The sequence below is a fragment of the Schistocerca piceifrons genome, unplaced genomic scaffold (genome assembly GCF_021461385.2).
Source record: "Schistocerca piceifrons isolate TAMUIC-IGC-003096 unplaced genomic scaffold, iqSchPice1.1 HiC_scaffold_1747, whole genome shotgun sequence".
Lineage (NCBI taxonomy): Eukaryota > Metazoa > Arthropoda > Insecta > Orthoptera > Acrididae > Schistocerca > Schistocerca piceifrons.
Genome location: NW_025727620.1, coordinates 826,171 through 847,512, shown reverse-complemented (window position 1 = coordinate 847,512; position 21,342 = coordinate 826,171).

The following is a 21,342-nucleotide window of genomic DNA, read 5'->3' as shown; positions in this document are numbered from 1 at the left end:
GACAGAAGAAGAGTCAGTCTTCTTGTACTTAACTCGGCATTGTGCCTTTTCTATTTAATTCCGCTGTAATTTCTGTGTTTCATCGTCAATAAGAAGGTCCAAGGGATACAGTAAACCTGCAGTGAAGCATCGGAATCTATTTCTAGTGTCAATGGAATGGTTCATAACATAGACAGTAAGAAGAGTCAGTGTTCTTGTACTTAAGTCGGAATTGTGCCTTTTGTATTTAATTCCGATGCAATTTCTGTGTTTCATCGCCTATAAGAAGGTCCAAGGGATACAGTAAACCTGAAGTGAAGCATCGGAATCTACAACTAGTGTCACAGGATTGGTTCAAAACGTAGACAGTAAGAAGAGTCAGTCTTGTTGTACTTAAGTCGGCATTGTGCCTTTTCTATTTAATTCCGATGCAATTTCTGTGTTTCATCGTCTATAAGAAGGTCAGAGGGATACAGTAAACCTGAGGTGAAGCATCGGAATCTATAACCAGCGTCACAGGAATGGTTCAAAACATAGTCAGTAAGAAGCGTCAGTCTTTTTGTAGTTAAGTCGGCATTGTGCCTTTCGTATTTAATTCCGATGCAATTTCTGTGTTTCACAGTCAATAAGAAGGTCAGAGGGATACAGTAAACCTGCAGTGAAGCATCGGAATCTATAACTAGTGTCACAGGAATGGTTCAAACATAGACAGTAAGAAGAGTCGGTCTTCCTGTACTTAAGTCATCATTGTGCCTTTTGTATTCAATTCCGATGCAATTTCTGTGTTTCATCGTCAATAAGAAGGTCAGAGGGATACAGTAAACCTGAAGTGAAGCATCGGAATCTATAACTAGTGTCACAGGCATGATTCAAAACATAGACAGTAAGAAGAGTCAGTCTCTTTGTACTTAAGTCGTCATTGTGCCATTTGCATTTAATTCCGATGCAATTTCTGTGTTTCATCGTCAATAAGAATGTCCAAGGGATACAGTAAACCTGAAATGAAGCATTGGAATCTATAACTAGTGTCACAGAAATGGTTCAAAACGTAGACAGTAGGAAGAGTCAGTCTTCTTATACTAAAGTCGGCATTGTGCCTTTTGCATTTAATTCCAATGCAATTTCTGTGTTTCATCGTCAATAAGAAGGTCCAAGGGAAACAGTAAACCTGCAGTGAAGCATCGGAATCTATAACTAGTGTCACAGGAATGTTTCAAAACATAGTCAGTAAGAAGATTCAGTCTTCTTGTCCTTAAGTCGGCATTGTGCCTTTTGTATTTAATTCCGATGCAATTTCTGTGTTTCATCGGCAATAAGGTCAGAGGGATACAGTAAACCTGAAGTGATGCATCGAAATCTATAACTAGTGACACAGGAATGGTACAAAACATAGACTGTAGGAAGAGTCAGTCTTCTTGTACTTAAGTCGGCATTGTGCCTCTTGTATTAAATTCCGATGCAATTTCTGTGTTTCATCGTCAATAAGAAGGTCAGAGGGATACAGTAAACCTGACGTGAAGCATCAGAATCCAAAACTAGTGTCACAGGAATGGTTCAAAACATAGACAGTAGGAAGAGATAGTCTTCTTGTACGTTTGTCGGCATTTTGCCTTTTGTATTTAATTCCGATGCAATTTCTGTGTTTCATCATCAATAAGAAGGTCCAAGGTATACAGTAAACCTGAAGTGAAGCATCGGAATCTATAACTAGTGTCACAGGAATGTTTCAAAACATAGTCAGTAAGAAGAGTCAGTCTTCTTGTACTTAAATCGGCTTTGTGCCTTTTCTATTTAATTCCGATGCAATTTCTGTGTTTCATCGTCAATAAGAATGTCCAAGGGATATAGTAACCCTGGACTGAGGCATCGGAATCTATAACTAGTGTCACAGGATTGGTTCAAAACATAGACAGTAAGAAGAGTCAGTCTTCTTGTACTTAAGTCAAAATTGTGCCTTTTATATTTAATTCCGATGCAATTTCTGTGATTCATCGTCAATACGAAGGTCAGAGGGATACAATAAACCTGAAGTGAGGCATCGGAATATATCACTAGTAACACAGGAATGGTTCAAAACAAAGTCAGTAAGAAAAGTTAGTCTTCTTCTCCTTAAGTCGGCATTGTGCCTTTTGTATTTAATTCCGGTGCAATTTCTGTGTTTCATCGTCAATAAGAAGGTCCAAGGGATACAGTAAACCTGGAGGGAAGAATCGGAATCTATAACTAGTGTCACAGGAATGGTTCAAAACATAGACAGTAAGAAGAGTCAGTCTTCGTGTACTTATGCCGGGATTTTGTATTTTGTATTTACTTCCGATGCAATTTCTGTGTTTCATGGTCAATAAGAAGGTCCAAGGGATACAGCAAACCTGAAGTGAAGCATCGGAATCTATAACTAGTGTCCCAGGAATGGTTCGAAACATAGTCAGTAAGATGAGTCAGTCTTCTTGTACTTAAATCGGCATTGTGCATTTTGTATTTAATTCCGATGCGATTTCTGTGTTTCATTGTCAATAAGAACGTCAGAGGGGTACAGTAAACCTGAAGTGAAGCATCGGAATCTATAGCTAGTGTCACAGGAATGGTTCAAAACATAGACAGTAGGAAGAGTCAATGTTTTGGTACTTAAGTCGGCATTGTGCCTTTTGTATTTAATTCCGATGCAGTTTCTGTGCATCATCGTCAATACGAAGGTCGAAGGGATACAGTAAACCTGAAGTGAAGCGTCGGAATCTAAAACTAGTGTCACAGGAATGTTTCAAATCCTAGACAGTAGGAAGAGTCACTGTTCTTGTACTTAAGTCGGCATTGTGCCTTTTGTATTTAATTCCGATGCAATTTCTGTGTTTCATCGTCAATAAGAAGGTCCAAGGGATACAGTAAACCTGCAGTGAAACATCGGAATCTATAACTAGTGTCACAGGAATGGTTCAAATCATAGACAGTAAGAAGAGTCAGTCTTCTTGTACTTAAGTCGGCATTATGCCTTTTGTATTTAATTCCGATGCAATTTCTGTGTTTCATCGTCAATAAGAAGGTCCAAGGGATACAGTAAACCTCAAGTGAAGCATCGGAATCTACAAGTAGTGTCACAGGAATGGTTGAAAACATAGTCAGTCGGAAGGGTCGGTCTTCATGTACTTAAGTCGGCATTTTGCCTTTTCTATTTAATTCCGCTGCAATATCTGTGTTTCATCGTCAATAAGAAGGTCAAAGGGATACAGTAAACCTGAAGTGAAGCATCGGAATCTATAACTAGTGTCACAGGAATGGTTCAAAGCATAGACAGTAGGAAGAGTCAATGTTCTGGTACTTAAGTCGGCATTGTGGCTTTTGTATTTAATTCCGATGTAGTTTCTGTGCTTCATCGTCAATAAGAAGGTCCAAGGGATACAGTAAACCTGAAGTGAAGCATCGGAATCTATAACTAGTGTCACAGGAATGGTTCAAACGTAGACAGTAAGAAGAGTCAGTCTTCTTGTACATAAGTCGGCATTGTGCCTTTTGTATTTAATTCCGATGCAATTTCTGTGTTTCATCGTCAATAAGAAGGTCAGAGGTATACAGTAAACCTGAAGTGAAGCATCGGACTCTATAACTAGTGTCACAGAAATGGTTCAAAACATAGACAGTAGGAAGAGTCAGTCTTCTTATACTTAAGTCGACATTGTGCCTTTTGAATTTAATTCCGATGCAATTTCTGTGTTTCTATCGTCAATAAGAAGGTCCAAGGGAAACAGTAAACCTGAAGTGAAGCATCGGAATCTATAACTAGTGTCACAGGAATGGTCAAAACATAGACAGTACGAAGAGTCACTCTTCTTGTACTTATGTCGGCATTGTGGCTTTTGTATTTAATTCCGATGCAATTTCTGTGTTTCATCGTCAATAAGAAGGTCAGAGGGATACAGCAAACCTGAAGTGAAGCATCGGAATCTATAACTAGTGTCACAGGAATGTTTCAAAACATAGTCAGTAAGAAGAGTCAGTCTTCTTGTCCTTAAGTCGGCATTGTGCCTTTTGTATTTAATTCCTATGCAATATCTGGGTTTCATCGGCAATAAGGTCAGAGGGATGCAATAAAGCTGAAGTGAAGCATCGGAATCCAAAACTAGTGTCACAGGAATGGTTCAAAACATAGACAGTGGGAAGAGTCAGTCTTCTTGTACGTAAGTCGGCATTGTGCCTTTTGTATGTAATTCCGATGCAATTTCTGTGTTTCATCGTCAATAAGAAGGTCCAAGGTATACAGTAATTCTGAAGTGAAGCATCGGAATCTATGACTACTGTCACAGGAATGGTTCAAACATAGTCAGTAAGAGGAGTCAGTCTACTTGTACTTAAGTCGGCATTGTGCCTTTTCAATTTAATTCCGATGCAATTTCTGTGTTTCATCGTCAATAAGAATGTCCAAGGGATACAGTAAACCTGGAGTGAAGCATCGGATTCTATAAATAGTGTCACAGGAATGGTTCAAAACATAGACAGTAAGAAGAGTCAGTCTTCGTGTAGTTAAGCCGGCATTTTGCCTTTTGTATTTAATTCCGATGCAATTTCTGTGTTTCATCGTCAATAAGAAAGTCCAAGGGATACGGCAAACCTGAAGTGAAGCATCGGAATCTATAACTAGTGTCACAGGAATGGTTCAAAACATAGTCAGTAAGAAGAGTCAGTCTTCTTGTACTTAAGTCGGCATTGTGCCTTTTCTATTTAATTCCGATGCAATTTCTGTGTTTCATCGTCAATAAGAGGGTCAGAGGGATACAATAAACCTTTAGGTTAGCATCGTAATCTATAACTAGTGTCACAGGAATGGTTCAAAACAAAGTCAGTAAGAAGAGTCAGTCTTCTTGTCCTTAAGTCGGCATTCTTCCTTTTGTATTTAATTCCGATGCAATTTATGTGTTTCATCGTCAATAAGAAGGTCCAAGGGATACAGTAAGCCTGGAGTGAAGCATCGTAATCTATAACTAGTGTCACAGGAATGGTTCAAAACATAGACAGTAAGAAGAGTCAGTCTTCGTGTAGTTAAGCCGGCATTTTGCCTTTTGTATTTAATTCCGATGCAATTTCCGTGTTTCATCGTCAATAAGAAAGTCCAAGGGATACAGCAAACCTGAAGTGAAGCATCGGAATCTATAACTAGTGTCACAGGAATGGTTCAAAACATAGTCAGTAAGAAGAGTCAGTCTTCTTGTACTTAAGTCGGCATTGTGCCTTTTCTATTTAATTCCGATGCAATTTCTGTGTTTCATCGTCAATAAGAAGGTCAGAGGGATACAGTAAACCTGAAGTGAAGCATCGGAATCTATAGCTAGTGTCACAGGAATGGTTCAAATTGTAGTCAGTAAGAAGAGTCAGTCTTTTTGTACTTAAGTCGGCATTGTGCCTTTTCTATTTCATTCCGATGCAATTACTGTGTTTCATCGTCAATAAGAGGGTCAGTGGGATACAGAAAACCTGAAGTGAAGCATCGGAATCTGTAACTAGCGTTACAGGAATGGTTAAGAACATAGACAGTAAGAAGAATCAGCCTTCTTGTACTTAAGTCGGCATTGTGCCTTTTCTATTTAATTCCGATGCAATTTCTGTGTTTCATCGTCAATAAGATGGTCAGAGGGATACAGTAAACCTGAAGTGAAGCATCGGAAACTTGAACTACCGTCACAGAAATGGTACAAAGCATAGACAATAAGAAGAGTCAGTCTTCTAGTACTTAAGTCGGCATTGTGCCTTTTCTATTTAATTCCGATGCCATTTCTGTGTTTCATCGTCAATAAGAAACTCAGAGGGATACAGTAAACCTGAAGTGAAGCATGTGAATCTAGAGCTAGTGTCACAGGTATATTTCAAAACATAGTCAGTAAGGAGAGTCAGTCTTCTTGTCCTTAAGTCGGCATTGTGCCTTTTGTATTTAATTCCGAAGCAATTTCTGTGTTTCATCGTCAATAAGAAGGTACAAGGGATACAGTAAGCCTGGAGTGAAGAATCGGAATCTATAATTAGTGTCACAGGAAAGGTTCAAAACATAGACAGTAAGAAGATTCAGTCTTCTTGTACTTAAGTCGGCATTATGCCTTTTGTATTTCATTCCGATGCAATTTCTGTGTTTCATCGTCAATAAGAAGGTCCAAGGGATACAGTAAACCTCACGTGAAGCATCGGAATCTAAAACGAGTGTCACAGGAATGGTTCAAAACATAGTCAGTAGGAAGAGACGGTCTTCATGTACTTAAGTCGGCATTGTGCCTCTTCTATTTCATTCCGATGCAATTTCTGTGTTTCATCGTCAATAAGCAGGTCGAAGGGATACAGTAAACCTGAGGTGAAGCATCGGAATCTATAACTAGTGTTACAGGAATGGTTCAAAACATAGACAGTAGGAAGAGTCAGTCTTCTTTACTTAAGTCGGCATTGAGCCTTTTGTATTTAATTCCGATGCAATATCTGTGTTTCATCGTCAATACGAAGCTCAGAGGGATACAGTAAACCGGAAGTGAAGCATCGGAATCTGTAACTAGTGTCACAGGAATGGTGCAAAACATTGTCAATAAGAAGAAACGGTCTTCATGTACTTAAGTCGCCATTGTGCATTTTGTATTTAATTCCGACGCAATTTCTGTGTTTCATCGTCAATAAGAACGTACAAGGGATACAGTAAACCTGAAGTGAAGCATCGGAATCTATAACTAGTGTCACAGGAATGATTCAAAGCATAGACAGTAAGAAAATTCAAATTCGTGTACTTAAGTCGGCATTGTGCCTTTTCTATTTAATCCGATGCTATTTCTGTGTTTCATCGTCAATAAGAAGGTCACAGGGATACAGTAAACCTGATGTGAAGCATCGGAATCTATAACTAGTGTCACAGGAATGGTTCAAACGTAGACAGTAAGAAGGGTCACTCTTGTTGTCCTTAAGTCGGCATTGTGCCTTTTCTATTTAATTCCGATGCAATTTCTGTGTTTCATCGTCTATAAGAAGGTCAGAGGGATACAGTAAACCTGAGGTGAAGCATCGGAATCTATAACCAGTGTCACAGGAATGGTTCAAAACATAGTCAGTAAGAAGAGTCAGACTTCTTGTAGTTAAGTCGGCATTGTGCCTTTCATATTTAATTCCGATGCAATTTCTGTGATTCACCGTCAATAAGAATGTCAGAGGGATACAGTAAACCTGCAGTGAAGCATCGGAATCTATAACTAGTGTCACAGGAATGGTTCAAACATAGACAGTAAGAAGAGTCAGTCTTCCTGTACTTAAATCGGCATTGTGCCTTTTGTATTTAATTCCGATGCAATTTCTGTGTTTCATCGTCAATAAGAAAGTCAGAGGGATACAGTAAACCTGACGTGAAGCATCGGAATCTATAACTAGTGTCACAGGAATGATTCAAAACATAGACAGTAAGAAGAGTCAGTCTTCTTGTACTTATGTCGGCATTGTGCTTTCGTGTTTAATTCCGATGCAATTTCTGTGTTTCACCGTCAATAAGAAGGTTAGAGGGATACAGTAAACCTGAGGGTGAAGCATCGGAATCTATAACTAGTCTCACAGGAATGGTTCAAACGTAGACAGTAAGAAGAGTCAGCCTTTTTGTACTTAAGTCGGCATTGTGCCTTTTGTATTTAATTCCGTTGCTATTTCTGTGTTTCATCGTCAATAAGAAGGTCAGAGATATACAGTAAACCTGAAGTGAAGCATCGGACTCTATAACTAGTGTCACAGAAATGGTTCAAAACGTAGACAGTAGAAAGAGTCAGTCTTCTTATACTAAAGTCGGCATTGTGCCTTTTGAATTTAGTTCCGATGCAATTTCTGTGTTTCATCGTCAACAAGAAGGTCCAAGGCAAACAGTAAACCTGAAGCGAAGCATCGAAATCTATAACTAGTGTCACAGGAATGGTCAAAACATAGTCAGTAAGAAGAGTCAGTCTTCTTGTCCTTAAGTCTGCATTGTGCCTTTTGTATTTAATTCCGATGCAATTTATGTGTTTCATCGTCAATAAGAAGGTCAGAGGGATACAGTAAACCTGAAGTGATGTATCGGAATTTATAACTAGTGTCACAGGAATGTTTCAAAACATAGTCAGTAAGAAGAGTCAGTCTTCTTGTCCTTAAGTCTGCATTGTGCCTTTTGTATTTAATTCCGATGCAATTTCTGTGTTTCATCGGCAATAAGGTCAGAGGGATACAGTAAACCTGAAGTGATGCATCGAAATCTATAACTAGTGACACAGGAATGGTACAAAACATAGACTGTAGGACGAGTCAGTCTTCTTGTACTTAAGTCGGCATTGTGCCTTTTGTATTAAATTCCGATGCAATTTCTGTGTTTCATCGTCAATAAGAAGGTCCAAGGTATACAGTAAACCTGAAGTGAAGCATTGGAATCTATAACTAGTGTCACAGGAATGGTTCAAAACAAAGTCTGTAAGAAGAGTCCATCTTCTTGTGCTTAAGTCGGCTTTGTGCCTTTTCTATTTAATTCCGATGCAATTTCTGTGTTTCATCGTCAATAAGAAGGTCCAAGGGATATAGTAACCCTGGACTGAAGCATCGGAATCTATAACTAGTGTCACAGGAATCGTTCAAAACATAGACAGTAAGAAGAGTCAGTCTGCTTGTACTTAAGTCGACATTGTGCCTTTTCTATTTAATTCCGATGCTATTTCTGTGATTCATCGTCAATAAGAAGGTCAGAGGGATACAATAAACCTGAAGTGAGGCATCGGAATATATCACTAGTAACACAGGAATGGTTCAAAACAAAGTCAGTAAGAAGAGTCAGTCTTCTTGTCCTTAAGTCTTCATTGTGCCTTTTGTATTTAATTCCGGTGCAATTTCTGTGTTTCATCGTCAATACGAAGGTCCAAGGGATACAGTAAACCTGGAGGGAAGAATCGGAATCTATAACTAGTGTCACAGGAATGGTTCGAAACATAGTCAATAAGATGAGTCAGTCTTCTTGTACTTAAGTCGGCATTGTGCATTTTGTATTTAATTCCGATACAATTTCTGTGTTTCATCGTCAATACGAAGGTCCAAGGGATACAGTAAACCTGGAGTGAATCATCTGAATCTATAACTAGTGTCACAGGAATTGTTCAAAACATAGACAGTAAGAAGTCAGTCTTCTTGTACTTAAGTAGGGATCGTGCCTTTTGTATTTAACTCCGATGCCATTTATGTGTTTCATCGTCAATAAGAAAGTCAGAGGTGTACAGTAAACCTGAAGTGAAGCATCGGAATCTATAGCTAGTGTCACAGGAATGGTTCAAAACATAGACAGTAGGAAGAGTCAATGTTCTGGTACTTAAGTCGGCATTGTGCCTTTTGTATTTAATTCCGATGCAATTTCTGTGTTTCATCGTCAATAAGAAGGTCCAAGGGATACAGTAAACCTCAAGTGAATCATCGGAATCTATAAGTAGTGTCACAGGAATGGTTCAAAACATAGTCAGTCGGAAGAGTCGGTCTTCATGTACTGTAGTCGGCATTGTGCCTTTTCTATATAATTCCGATGCAATTTCTGTGTTTCATAGTCAATAAGAAGGTCAAAGGGATACAGTAAACCTGAAGTGAAGCATCGGAATCTATAACTAGTGTCACAGGAATGGTTCAAAACATAGACAGTAGGAAGAGTCAATGTTCTGGTACTTAAGTCGGAATTGTGCCTTTTGTATTTAATTCCGATGCAGTTTCTGTGCTTCATCGTCAATAAGAAGGTCCAAGGGATACAGTAAACCTGATGTGAAGCATCGGAATCTACAACTAGTGTCACACTAATGGTTCAAAACAAAGTCAGTAAGAAGAGTCAGTCTTCTTGTCCTTAAGTCGGCATTGTGCCGTTTGTATTTAATTCCGATGCAATTTCTGTGATTCATCGTCAATAAGAACGTCAGAGGGATACAATAAACCTGAAGTGAGGCATCGGAATATATCACTAATAACACAGGAATGGTTCAAATCAAAGTCAGTTAGAAGAGTCAGTCTTCTTGTCCTTAAGTCGGCATTGTGCCTTTTGTATTTAATTCCGGTGCAATTTCTGTGTTTCATCGTCAATAAGAAGGTCCAAGGGATACAGTGAACCTGGAGGGAAGAATCGGAATCTATAACTAGTGTCACAGGAATGGTTCAAAGCATAGACAGTAAGAAGAGTCAGTCTTCTTGTACTTAAGCAGGGATTGTGCCTTTTGTATTTTACTCCGATGCCATTTCTGTGTTTCATCGTCAATACGAAAGTCAGAGGGGTACAGTAAACCTGAAGTGAAGCATCGGAATCTATAGCTAGTGTCACAGGAATGGTTCAAAACATAGACAGTAGGAAGATTCAATGTTCTGGTACTTCAGTCGGCATTGTGCCTTTTGTATTTAATTCCGATGCAGTTTCTGTGTTTCATCGTCAAGACGAAGGTACAAGGGATACAGTAAACCTGAAGTGAAGCGTCGGAATCTAAAACTAGTGTCACAGGAATGTTTCAAATCATAGACAGTAGGAAGAGTCACTGTTCTTGTACTTAAGTCGGCATTGTGCCTTTTGTATTTAATTCCGATGCAATTTCTGTGTTTCATCGTCAATAAGAAGGTCCAAGGGATACAGTAAACCTGGAGTGAAACATCGGAATCTATAACTAGTGTCACAGGAATGGTTCAAAACATAGACAGTAAGAAGAGTCAGTCTTCTTGTACTTAAGTCGGCATTATGCATTTTGTATTTAATTCCGATGCAATTTCTGTGTTTCATCGTCAATAAGAAGGTCCAAGGGATACAGTAAACCTCAAGTGAAGCATCGGAATGTATAACTAGTGTCACAGGAATGGCTCAAATAATTGTCAATAAGAAGAGTCGGTCTTCATGTACTTAAGACGGCATTGTGCCTTTTGTATTTAATTCCGATGCAATTTCAGTGTTTCATCGTCAATAAGAAGGTACAAGTGATACAGTAAACCTGAAGTGAAACGTCGGAATCTAAAACTAGTGTCACAGGAATGTTTCAAATCATAGACAGTAGGAAGATTCACTGTTCTTGTACTTAAGTCGGCATTGTGCCTTTTGTATTTAATTCCGATGCAATTTCTGTGTTTCATCGTCAATAAGAAGGACCAAGGGATACAGTAAACCTGGAGTGAAACATCGGAATCTATACCTAGTGTCACAGGAATGGTTCAAAACATAGACAGTAAGAAGAGTCAGTCTTCTTGTACTTGAATTGACATTATGCCTTTTGTATTTAATTCCGATGCAATTTCTGTGTTTCATCGTCAATAAGAAGGTCCAATTGATACAGTAAACCTCAAGTGAAGCATCGGAATCTATAAGTAGTGTCACAGGAATGGTTCAAAGCATAGTCAGTCGGAAGAGTCGGTCTTCATGTACTTAAGTCGGCATTGTGCCTTTTCTATTTAATTCCGATGCAATTTCTGTATTTCATCGTCAATAAGAAGGTCAAAGGGATACAGTAAACCTGAAGTGAAGCATCGGAATCTATAACTAGTGTCACAGGAATGGTTCAAAACATAGACAGTAGGAAGGGTCAATGTTCTGGTACTTAAGTCGGCATTGTGCCTTTTGTATTTAATTCCGATGCAGTTTCTGTGCTTCATCGTCAATAAGAAGGTCCAAGGGATACAGTAAACCTGAAGTGAAGCATCGGAATCTATAACAAGTGTCACACTAATGGTTCAAAACAAAGTCAGTAAGAAGAGTCAGTCTTCTTGTCCTTAAGTCGGCATTGTGCCTTTTGTATTTAATTGCGATGCAATTTCTGTGTTTCATCGTCAATAAGAATGTCCAAGGGATACAGTAAACCTGATGTGAAGCATCGGAATCTATAACTAGTGTCACAGGAATGTTTCAAATCATAGACAGTAGGAAGAGTCACTGTTCTGGTACTTAAGTCGGCATTGCGCCTTTTGTATTTAATTCCGATGCAATTTCTGTGTTTCATCGTCAATAAGAAGGTCCAAGGGATACAGTAAACCTGAAGTGAAGCATCGGTATCTACAACTAGTGTCACAGGAATGGTTTAAAACTTAGTCAGTAAGAAGAGTCAGTCTTCTTGTACTTAAGTCGGCATTGTGAACTTCATATTTAATTCCGATGCAATTTGTGTGTTTCACCGTCAATAAGAAGGTCAGAGGGATACTGTAAACCTGAAGTGAAGCATCGGAATCTGTAACTAGTGTCACGGGAATGGTTCAATCGTAGACAGTAAGAAGAGTCAGTCTTCTTGTACATAAGTCGGCATTGTGCCTTTTGTACTTAATTCCGATGCCATTTCTGTGTTTCATCGCCAATAAAAAGGTCAGAGGTATACAGTAAACCTGAAGTGGAGCATCGGACTCTATAACTAGTGTCACAGAAATGGTTCAAAACATAGACAGTAGGAAGAGTCAGTCTTCTTATACTTAAGTCGACATTGTGCCTTTTGAATTTAATTCCGATGCAATTTCTGCGTTTCATCGTCAATAAGAAGGTCCAAGGGAAACAGTAAACCTGAAGTGAAGCATCGGAATCTATAACTAGTGTCACAGGAATGGTCAAAACATAGACAGTACGAAGAGTCACTCTTCTTGTACTTATGTCGGCATTGTGGCTTTTGTATTTAATTCCGATGCAATTTCTGTGTTTCATCGTCAAAAAGAAGGTCAGAGGGATACAGTAAACCTGAAGTGAAGCATCGGAATCTATAACTAGTGTCACAGGAATGTTTCAAAACATAGTCAGTAAGAAGAGTCAGTCTTCTTGTCCTTAAGTCGGCATTGTGCCTTTTGTATTTAATTCCTATGCAATTTCTGTGTTTCATCTGCAATAAGGTCAGAGGGATACAGTAAACCTGAAGTGAAGCAACGGAATCCAAAACTAGTGTCACAGGAATGGTTCAAAACATAGACAGTGGGAAGAGTTAGTCTTCTTGTACGTAAGTCGGCATTGTGCCTTTTGTATGTAATTCCGATGCAATTTCTGTGTTTCATCGTCAATGAGAAGGTCCAAGGGATACAGTAATTCTGAAGTGAAGCATCGGAATCTATGACTAGTGTCACAGGAATGGTTCAAACATAGTCAGTAAGAGGCGTCAGTCTACTTGTACTTAAGTCGGCATTGTGCCTTTTCAAGTTAATTCCGATGCAATTTCTGTGATTCATCGTCAATAAGAAGGTCCAAGAGGTACAGTAAACCTGGAGTGAAGCAACGGATTCTATAAATAGTGTCACAGGAATGGTTCAAAACACAGGCAGTAAGAAGAGTCAGTCCTCTTGTTACTTAAGTCGAAATTGTGCCTGTTCTATTTAATTCCGGTGCAATTTCTGTGGTTCATCGTCAATAAGAAGGTCAGAGGGATACAATAAACCTGAAGTGAAGCATCGGATCTATAACTAGTGTCACAGGAATGGTTCAAAACAAAGTCAGTATGAAGAGTCAGTCTTCTTGTCCTTAAGTCGGCATTCTGCCTTTTGTATTTAATTCCGATGCAATTTCTGTGTTTCATCGTCAATAAGAAGGTCCAATGGATACAGTATACTTGGAGTGAAGCATCGTAATCTATAACTTGTGTCACAGGAATGGTTCAAAGCATAGACAGTAAGAAGAGTCAGTCTTCGTGTACTTAAGGCGGCATTTTGCCTTTTGTATTTAATTCCGATGCTATTTCTGTGTTTCATCGTCAATAAGAAGGTCCAAGGGATACAGCAAACCTGAAGTGAAGCATCGGAATCTATAACTAGTTTCACAGGAATGGTTCAAAACATAGTCAGTAAGAAGAGTCAGTCTTCTTGTACTTAAGTCGGCATTGTGCCTTTTCTATTTAATTCCGATGCAATTTCTGTGTTTCATCGTCAATAACAAGGTCCAAGTGATACAGTAAACCTGGAGTAAAGCATCGGAATCTATAACTAGTGTCAATGGAATGGTTCAAATCATAGACAGTAAGAAGAGTCAGTCTTCTTGTACTTAAGTCGGCATTGTGCCTATTGTATTTAACTCCGATGCCATTTCTGTGTTTCATCGTCAATAAGAAACTCAGAGGTATACAGTAAACCTGAAGTGAAGCATGGGAATCTAGAGCTAGTGTCACAGGTATGGTTCAAAACATAGTCAGTAAGAAGAGTCAGTCTTCTTCTCCTTAAGTCGGCATTGTGCCTTTTGTATTTAATTCCGATGCAATTTCTGTGTTTCATCGTCAATAAGAAGGTCCAAGGGATACAGTAAGCCTGGAGTGAAGCATCGGAATCTATAATTAGTGTCACAGGAATGGTTCAAAACATAGACAGTAAGAAGAGTCAGTCTTCTTGTACTTAAGTCGGCATTATGCCTTTTGTATTTAATTCCGATGCAATTTCTGTGTTTCATCATCAATAAGAAGGTCCATGGGATACAGTAAACCTCAAGAGAAGCATCGGAATCTATAACTAGTGTCACAGGAATGGTTCAAACATAGACAGTAAGAAGAGTCAGTCTTCTTGTTCTTAAGTCGGCATTGAGCCTTTTGTATTTAATTCCGATGCAATATCTGTGTTTCATCGTCAATACGAAGGTCAGAGGGATAAAGTAAACCGGAAGTGAAGCATCGGAATCTGTAACTAGTGTCACAGGAATGGTGCAAATCATTGTCAATAAGAAGAGTCGGTCTTCATGTACTTAAGTCGGCATTGTGCCATTTGTATTTAATTCCGACGCAATTTCTGTGTTTCATCGTCAATAATAACGTACAAGGGATACAGTAAACCTGAAGTGAAGGATCGGAATCTATAACTAGTGTTACAGGAATGGTTCAAAACATAGACAGTAGGAAGAGTCAGTGTTCTTGTACTTAAGTCGGCATTGTGCCTTTTGTATTTATTTCCGATTCAATTTCTGTGTTTCACCGTCAATAAGAAGGTCCAAGGGATACAGTAAACCTGAAATGAAGCATCGGAATCTACAACTAGTGTCACAGGATTGGTTCAAGACATAGACAGTAAGATGAGTCAATCTTCATGTACTTAAGTCGGCATTGTGCCTTTTCTATTTATATCCGATGCAATTTCTGTGTTTCATCGTCAATAAGAAGGTCCAAGGGATACAGTAAACCTGGAGTGAAGCATCGGAATCTATAACTAGCGTCACAGTAATGGTTCAAACATAGGCAGTAAGAAAGTCAGTCTTCTTGTACTTAAGTCGGCATTGTGCCTTTTGTATTTAATTCCGATGCAATTTCTGTGTTTCATCGTCAATACGAAGGTACATGGGGTTCAGTAAACCTGAAGTGAAGCATCGGAATCTATAACTAGTGTCACTGGATTGGTTCAAAATATAGACAGTAAGAAGAGTCAGTCTTCTTGTACTTAAGTCGGCATTGTGCCTTATGTATTTATTTCCTATACAATTTCTGTGATTCATCGTCAATAAGAAGGTCCCAGGGATATAGTAAACCTGAAGTGAAGCATCAGAATCTATAACTAGTGTCACAGGAATGGTTCAAAACATAGTCAGTAAGAAGAGTCAGTCTTCTTGTCCTTAAGTCGGCATTGTGACTGTTGTATTTAATTCCGATGCAATTTCTGTGTTTCATCGGCAATAAGGTCAGAGGGATACAGTACACCTGAAGTGAAGCATCGGAATCTATAGCTAGTGTCACACTAATGGTTCAAAACAAAGTCAGTAAGAAGAGTCAGTGTTCTTGTACTTAAGTCGGCATTGAGCCTTTTGTATTTATTTCCGATGCAATATCTGTGTTTCATCGTCAATAAGAAGGTCAGAGGGACACAGTAAACCGGAAGTGAAGCATCGGAATCTGTAACTAGTGTCACAGGAATGGTGCAAATCATTGTCAATAAGAAGAGTCGGTCTTCATGTACTTAAGTCGGCACTGTGCCTTTTGTATTTAATTCCGATGCAATTTCTGTGTTTCGTCGTCAATAAGAACGTACAACGGATACAGTAAACCTGAAGTGAAGCATCGGAATCTATAACTAGTGTCACAGGAATGGTTCAAAACATAGACAGTAGGAAGAGTCAGTGTTCTGGTACTTTAGTCGGCATTGCTTTTTGTATTTAATTCCGATTCAATTTCTGTGTTTCATCGTCAATAAGAACGTCCAAGGGATACAGTGAACCTCAAGAGAAGCATCGGAATCTATAACTAGTGTCACAGGAATGGTTCAAACATAGACAGTAAGAAGAGTCAGTCTTCTTGTTCTTAAGTCGGCATTGAGCCTTTTGTATTTAATTCCGATGCAGTATCTGTGTTTCATCGTCAATACGAAGGTCAGAGGAATACAGTAAACCGGAAGTGAAGCATCGGAATCTGTAACTAGTGTCACAGGAATGGTGCAAATCATTGTCAATAAGAAGAGTCGGTCTTCATGTACTTAAGTCGGCATTGTGCCTTTTGTATTTAATTCCGACGCAATTTCTGTGTTTCATCGTCAATAATAACGTACAAGGGATACAGTAAACCTGAAGTGAAGCATCGGAATCTATAACTAGTGTCACAGGAATGGTTCAAAACATAGACAGTAGGAAGAGTCAGTGTTCTTGTACTTAAGTCGGCATTGTGCCTTTTGTATTTAATTCCGATTCAATTTCTGTGTTTCACCGTCAATAAGAAGGTCCAAGGGATACAGTAAACCTGAAATGAAGCATCGGAATCTACAACTAGTGTCACAGGATTGGTTCAAGGCATAGACAGTAAGAAGAGTCAATCTTCATGTACTTAAGTCGGCATTGTGCTTTTCTATTTATATCCGATGCAATTTCTGTGTTTCATCGTCAATAAGAAGGTCAGAGGGATACAGTAAACCTGAAGTGAAGCATCGGAATCAATAACTAGTGTCACAGGAATGGTTCAAAGATAGTCAGTAAGAAGTGTCAGCCTACTTGTATTTAATTCGGCATTGTGCCTTTTGTATTTAATTCCGATGCAATTTCTGTGTTTCGTCGTCAATAAGAAGGTCCAAGGGATACAGTAAACCTGGAGTGAAGCATCGGAATCTATAACTAGCGTCACAGTAATGGTTCAAACATAGGCAGTAAGAAAGTCAGTCTTCTTGTACTTAAGTCGGCATTGTGCCTTTTGTATTTAATTCCGATGCAATTTCTGTGTTTCATCGTCAATACGAAGGTCCATGGGGTTCAGTAAACCTGAAGTGAAGCATCGGAATCTATAACTAGTGTCACTGGATTGGTTCAAAATATAGACAGTAAGAAGAGTCAGTCTTCTTGTACTCAAGTCGGCATTGTGCCTTATGTATTTATTTCCTATACAATTTCTGTGATTCATCGTCAATAAGAAGGTCCCAGGGATATAGTAAACCTGAAGTGAAGCATCAGAATCTATAACTAGTGTCACAGGAATGGTTCAAAACATAGTCAGTAAGAAGAGTCAGTCTTCTTGTCCTTAAGTCGGCATTGTGACTGTTGTATTTAATTCCGATGCAATTTCTGTGTTTCATCGGCAATAAGGTCAGAGGGATACAGTACACCTGAAGTGAAGCATCGGAATCTATAGCTAGTGTCACACTAACGGTTCAAAACAAAGTCAGTAAGAAGAGTCAGTCTTGTTGTCCTTAAGTCGGCATTGTGCCTTTTGTATTTAATTCCGATGCAATATCTCTGTTTCATCGTCAATAAGAAGGTCAGAGGGACACAGTAAACCGGATGTGAAGCATCGGAATCTGTAACTAGTGTCACAGGAATGGTTCAAAACATAGACATTAAGAAGAGTCAGTCTTCGTGTACTTAAGTCGGCATTGTGCCTTTCGTATTTAATTCCGATGTAATTTCTGTGCTTCACCGTCAATAAGAAGGTCAGAGGGATACAGTAAACGTGAAGTGAAGCATCGGAATCTATAACTAGTGTCACAGGAATGGTTCAAACATAGACAGTAAGAAGAGTCAGTGTTCTTGTACTTAAGTCGGCATTGAGCCTTTTGTATTTATTTCCGATGCAATATCTGTGTTTCATCGTCAATAAGAAGGTCAGAGGGACACAGTAAACCGGAAGTGAAGCATCGGAATCTGTAACTAGTGTCACAGGAATGGTGCAAATCATTGTCAATAAGAAGAGTCGGTCTTCATGTACTTAAATCGGCACTGTGCCTTTTGTATTTAATTCCGATGCAATTTCTGTGTCTCGTCGTCAGTAAGAACGTACAAGGGATACAGTAAACCTGAAGTGAAGCATCGGAATCTATAACTAGTGTCACAGGAATGGTTCAAAACATAGACAGTAGGAAGAGTCAGTGTTCTTGTACTTAAGTCGGCATTGGCCTTTTGTATTTAATTCCGATTCAATTTCTGTGCTTCATCGTCAATAAGAACGTCCAAGGGATACAGTAAACCTGGAGTGAAGCATCGGAATCTATAACTAGAGTCACAGTAATGGTTCAAAGCATAGGCAGTAAGAAAAGTCGTCTTCTTGTACTTAAGTCGGCATTGTGCCTTTTGTATTTAATTCCGATGCAATTTCTGTGTTTCATCGTCAATAAGAATGTCCATGGGGATCAGTAAACCTGAAGTGAAGCATCGGAATCTATAACTAGTGTCACTGGATTGGTTCAAAATATAGACAGTAAGAAGAGTCAGTCTTCTTGTACTTAAGTCGGCATTGTGCCTTATGTTTTTAATTCCGATGCAATTTCTGTGTTTCGTCGGCAATAAGGTCAGAGGGATACAGTAAACCTGGAGTAATGCATCGGAATCTATAACTCGTGTCACAGCAATGGTTCAAAACATAGACAGTAGGAAGAGTCAGTGTTCTTGTACTTAAGTCGGCATTGTGCCTTTTGTATTTAATTCCGATTCAATTTCTGTGTTTCATCGTCAATAAGAAGGTCCTAGGGATACAGTAAACCTGGAGTGAAGCATCGGAATCCATAACTAGTGTCACAGGAATGGTTCAAATTATAGTCAGTAAGAAGAGTCAGTCTTCTTGTACTGAAGTCGGCATTGAGCCTTTTCTATTTAATTCCAATGGAATATCTGTGTTTCATCGTCAATAACAAGGTCCAAGGGATACAGTAACCCTGGAGTGAAGCTTCGGAATCTATAACTAGTGTCAATGGAATGGTTCAAAACATAGACAGTTACAAGAGTCAGTCTTCTTGAACTTAAGTCGGCATTGTGGCTTTTGTATTTTACTCCGATGCCATTTCAGTGTTTCATCGTCAATAGGAAAGTCAGAGGGATACAGTAAACCTGAAGTGAAGCATCGGAATCTCTAGCTAGTGTCACAGGACTGGTTCAAAACATAGTCAGTAAGTAGAGTCAGCCTTCTTGTACTGAAGTCGGCATTGTGCCTTTTGTTTTTAATTCCGATGCAATTTCTGTGTTTCATCGTCAATAAGTAGGTCCCAGGGATACAGTAAACATAGAGTGGAGCATCGGAATCTATAACTAGTGTCACAGGAATGGTTCGAAACATAGACAGTAAGAACAGTCAGTCTTCGTGTACATAAGTCGGCATTTTGCCTTTTGTATATAATTCCGATGCAATATCTGTGATTCATCGTCAATAAGAAGGTCCAACGGATACAGTAAACCTGATGTGAAGCAACGGAATAAATAACTAGTGTCACAGGAATAGTTCAAACCATAGTCAGTAAGAAGAGTCAGTCTTCTTGTACTTAAGTCGGCATTGTGCATTTGTATTTAATTCCGATGAAATTTCTTTGTTTCATCGTCAATAAGAATGTCCAAGGGATACAGTAAACCTGACGTGAAGCATCGGAACCTATAACTAGTGTCACAGGAATGGTTGAAATCATTGTCAATAAGAAGAGTCGGTCTTCATGTACTTGAGACGCCCTTGTGCCTTTTGTATTTAATTCCGATGCAATTTCTGTGTTTCATCATGAACAAGAAGGTACAAGGGATACAGTAAACCTGAAGTGAAGCATCGTAATCTGCAACTAGTGTCACAGGATTGGTTCAAAACATAGACAGTAAGAAGAGTCAGTCTTATTGAACTTATGTCGGCATTGTGAATTTTCTATTTAATTCCGATGCAATTTCTGTGTTTCATCGTGAATAACAAGGTCCAAGGGATACAGTAAACTTGGAGTGGAGCATCGGAATCAATAACTAGTGTCCATGGAATGGTTCAAAGCATAGACAGTAAGAAGAGTCAGTCTTCGTGTACTTAAGTCGGCATTGTGCCTTTCGTATTTAATTCCGATGTAATTTCTGTGCTTCACCGTCAACAAGAAGGTCAGAGAGATACTGTAAACGTGAAGTGAAGCATCGGAATCTTTAACTAGTGTCACAGGAATGGTTCAAACATAGAAAGTAAGAAGAGTCAGTCTTCTTGTACTTAAGTCGGCATTGAGCCTTTTGTATTTAATTCCGAATCAATTTCTGTGTTTCATCGTCAATAAGCAGGTCCAATTGATACAGTAAACCTGAATTGAAGCATCGGAATCTACAACTAGTGTCACAGGATGGGTTCAAAACATAGACAGTAAGAAGAGTCAATCTTCTTGTACTTAAGTCGGCATTGTGCCTTTTCTATTTAAATCCGATGCAATTTCTGTGTTTCATCGTCAATAACAAGGTCAGAGGGATACAGTAAACCTGAAGTGAAGCATCGGAATCTATAACTAGTGTCACAGGAATGGTTCAAACATAGTCAGTAAGAAAAGTCAGTCTACTTGTCCTTAATTCGGCATTGTGCCTTTTGTATTTAATTCCGATGCAATTTCTGTGTTTCATCGGCAATAAGGTCAGAGGGATACAGTAAACCTGGAGTAAAGCATCGGAATCTATAACTAGTGTCACAGCAATGGTTCAAAACATAGACAGTGGGAAGAGTCAGTCTTCTTGTACTTAAGTCGGCATTGTGCCTTTTGTATTTAATTCCGATGCAATTTCTGTGTTTCATCGTCAATAAGCAGGTCCATGGTGATCAGTAAACCTGAAGTGAAGCATCGGAATCTATAACTAGTGTCACTAGATTGGTTCAAAATATAGACAGTAAGAAGAGTCAGTCTTCTTGTACTTAAGTCGGCATTGTGCCTGATGTATTTAATTCCGATGCAATTTCTGTGTTTCATCGGCAATAAGGTCAGAGGGATACAGTAAACCTGGAGTAAAGCATCGGAATCTATAACTAGTGTCACAGCAATGGTTCAAAACATAGACAGTGGGAAGAGTCAGTCTTCTTGTACTTAAGTCGGCATTGTGCCTTTTGTATTTAATTCCGATGCAATTTCTGTGTTTCATCGTCAATACGAAGGTCCAAGGGATACAGTAAACCTGGAGTGAAGCATCGGAATCTATAACTAGTGTCACAGGAATGGTTCAAATCATTGTCAGTAAGAAGAGTCAGTCTTCTTGTACTTAAGTCGGCATTGTGCACTTGTATTTATTTCCGATGCAATTTC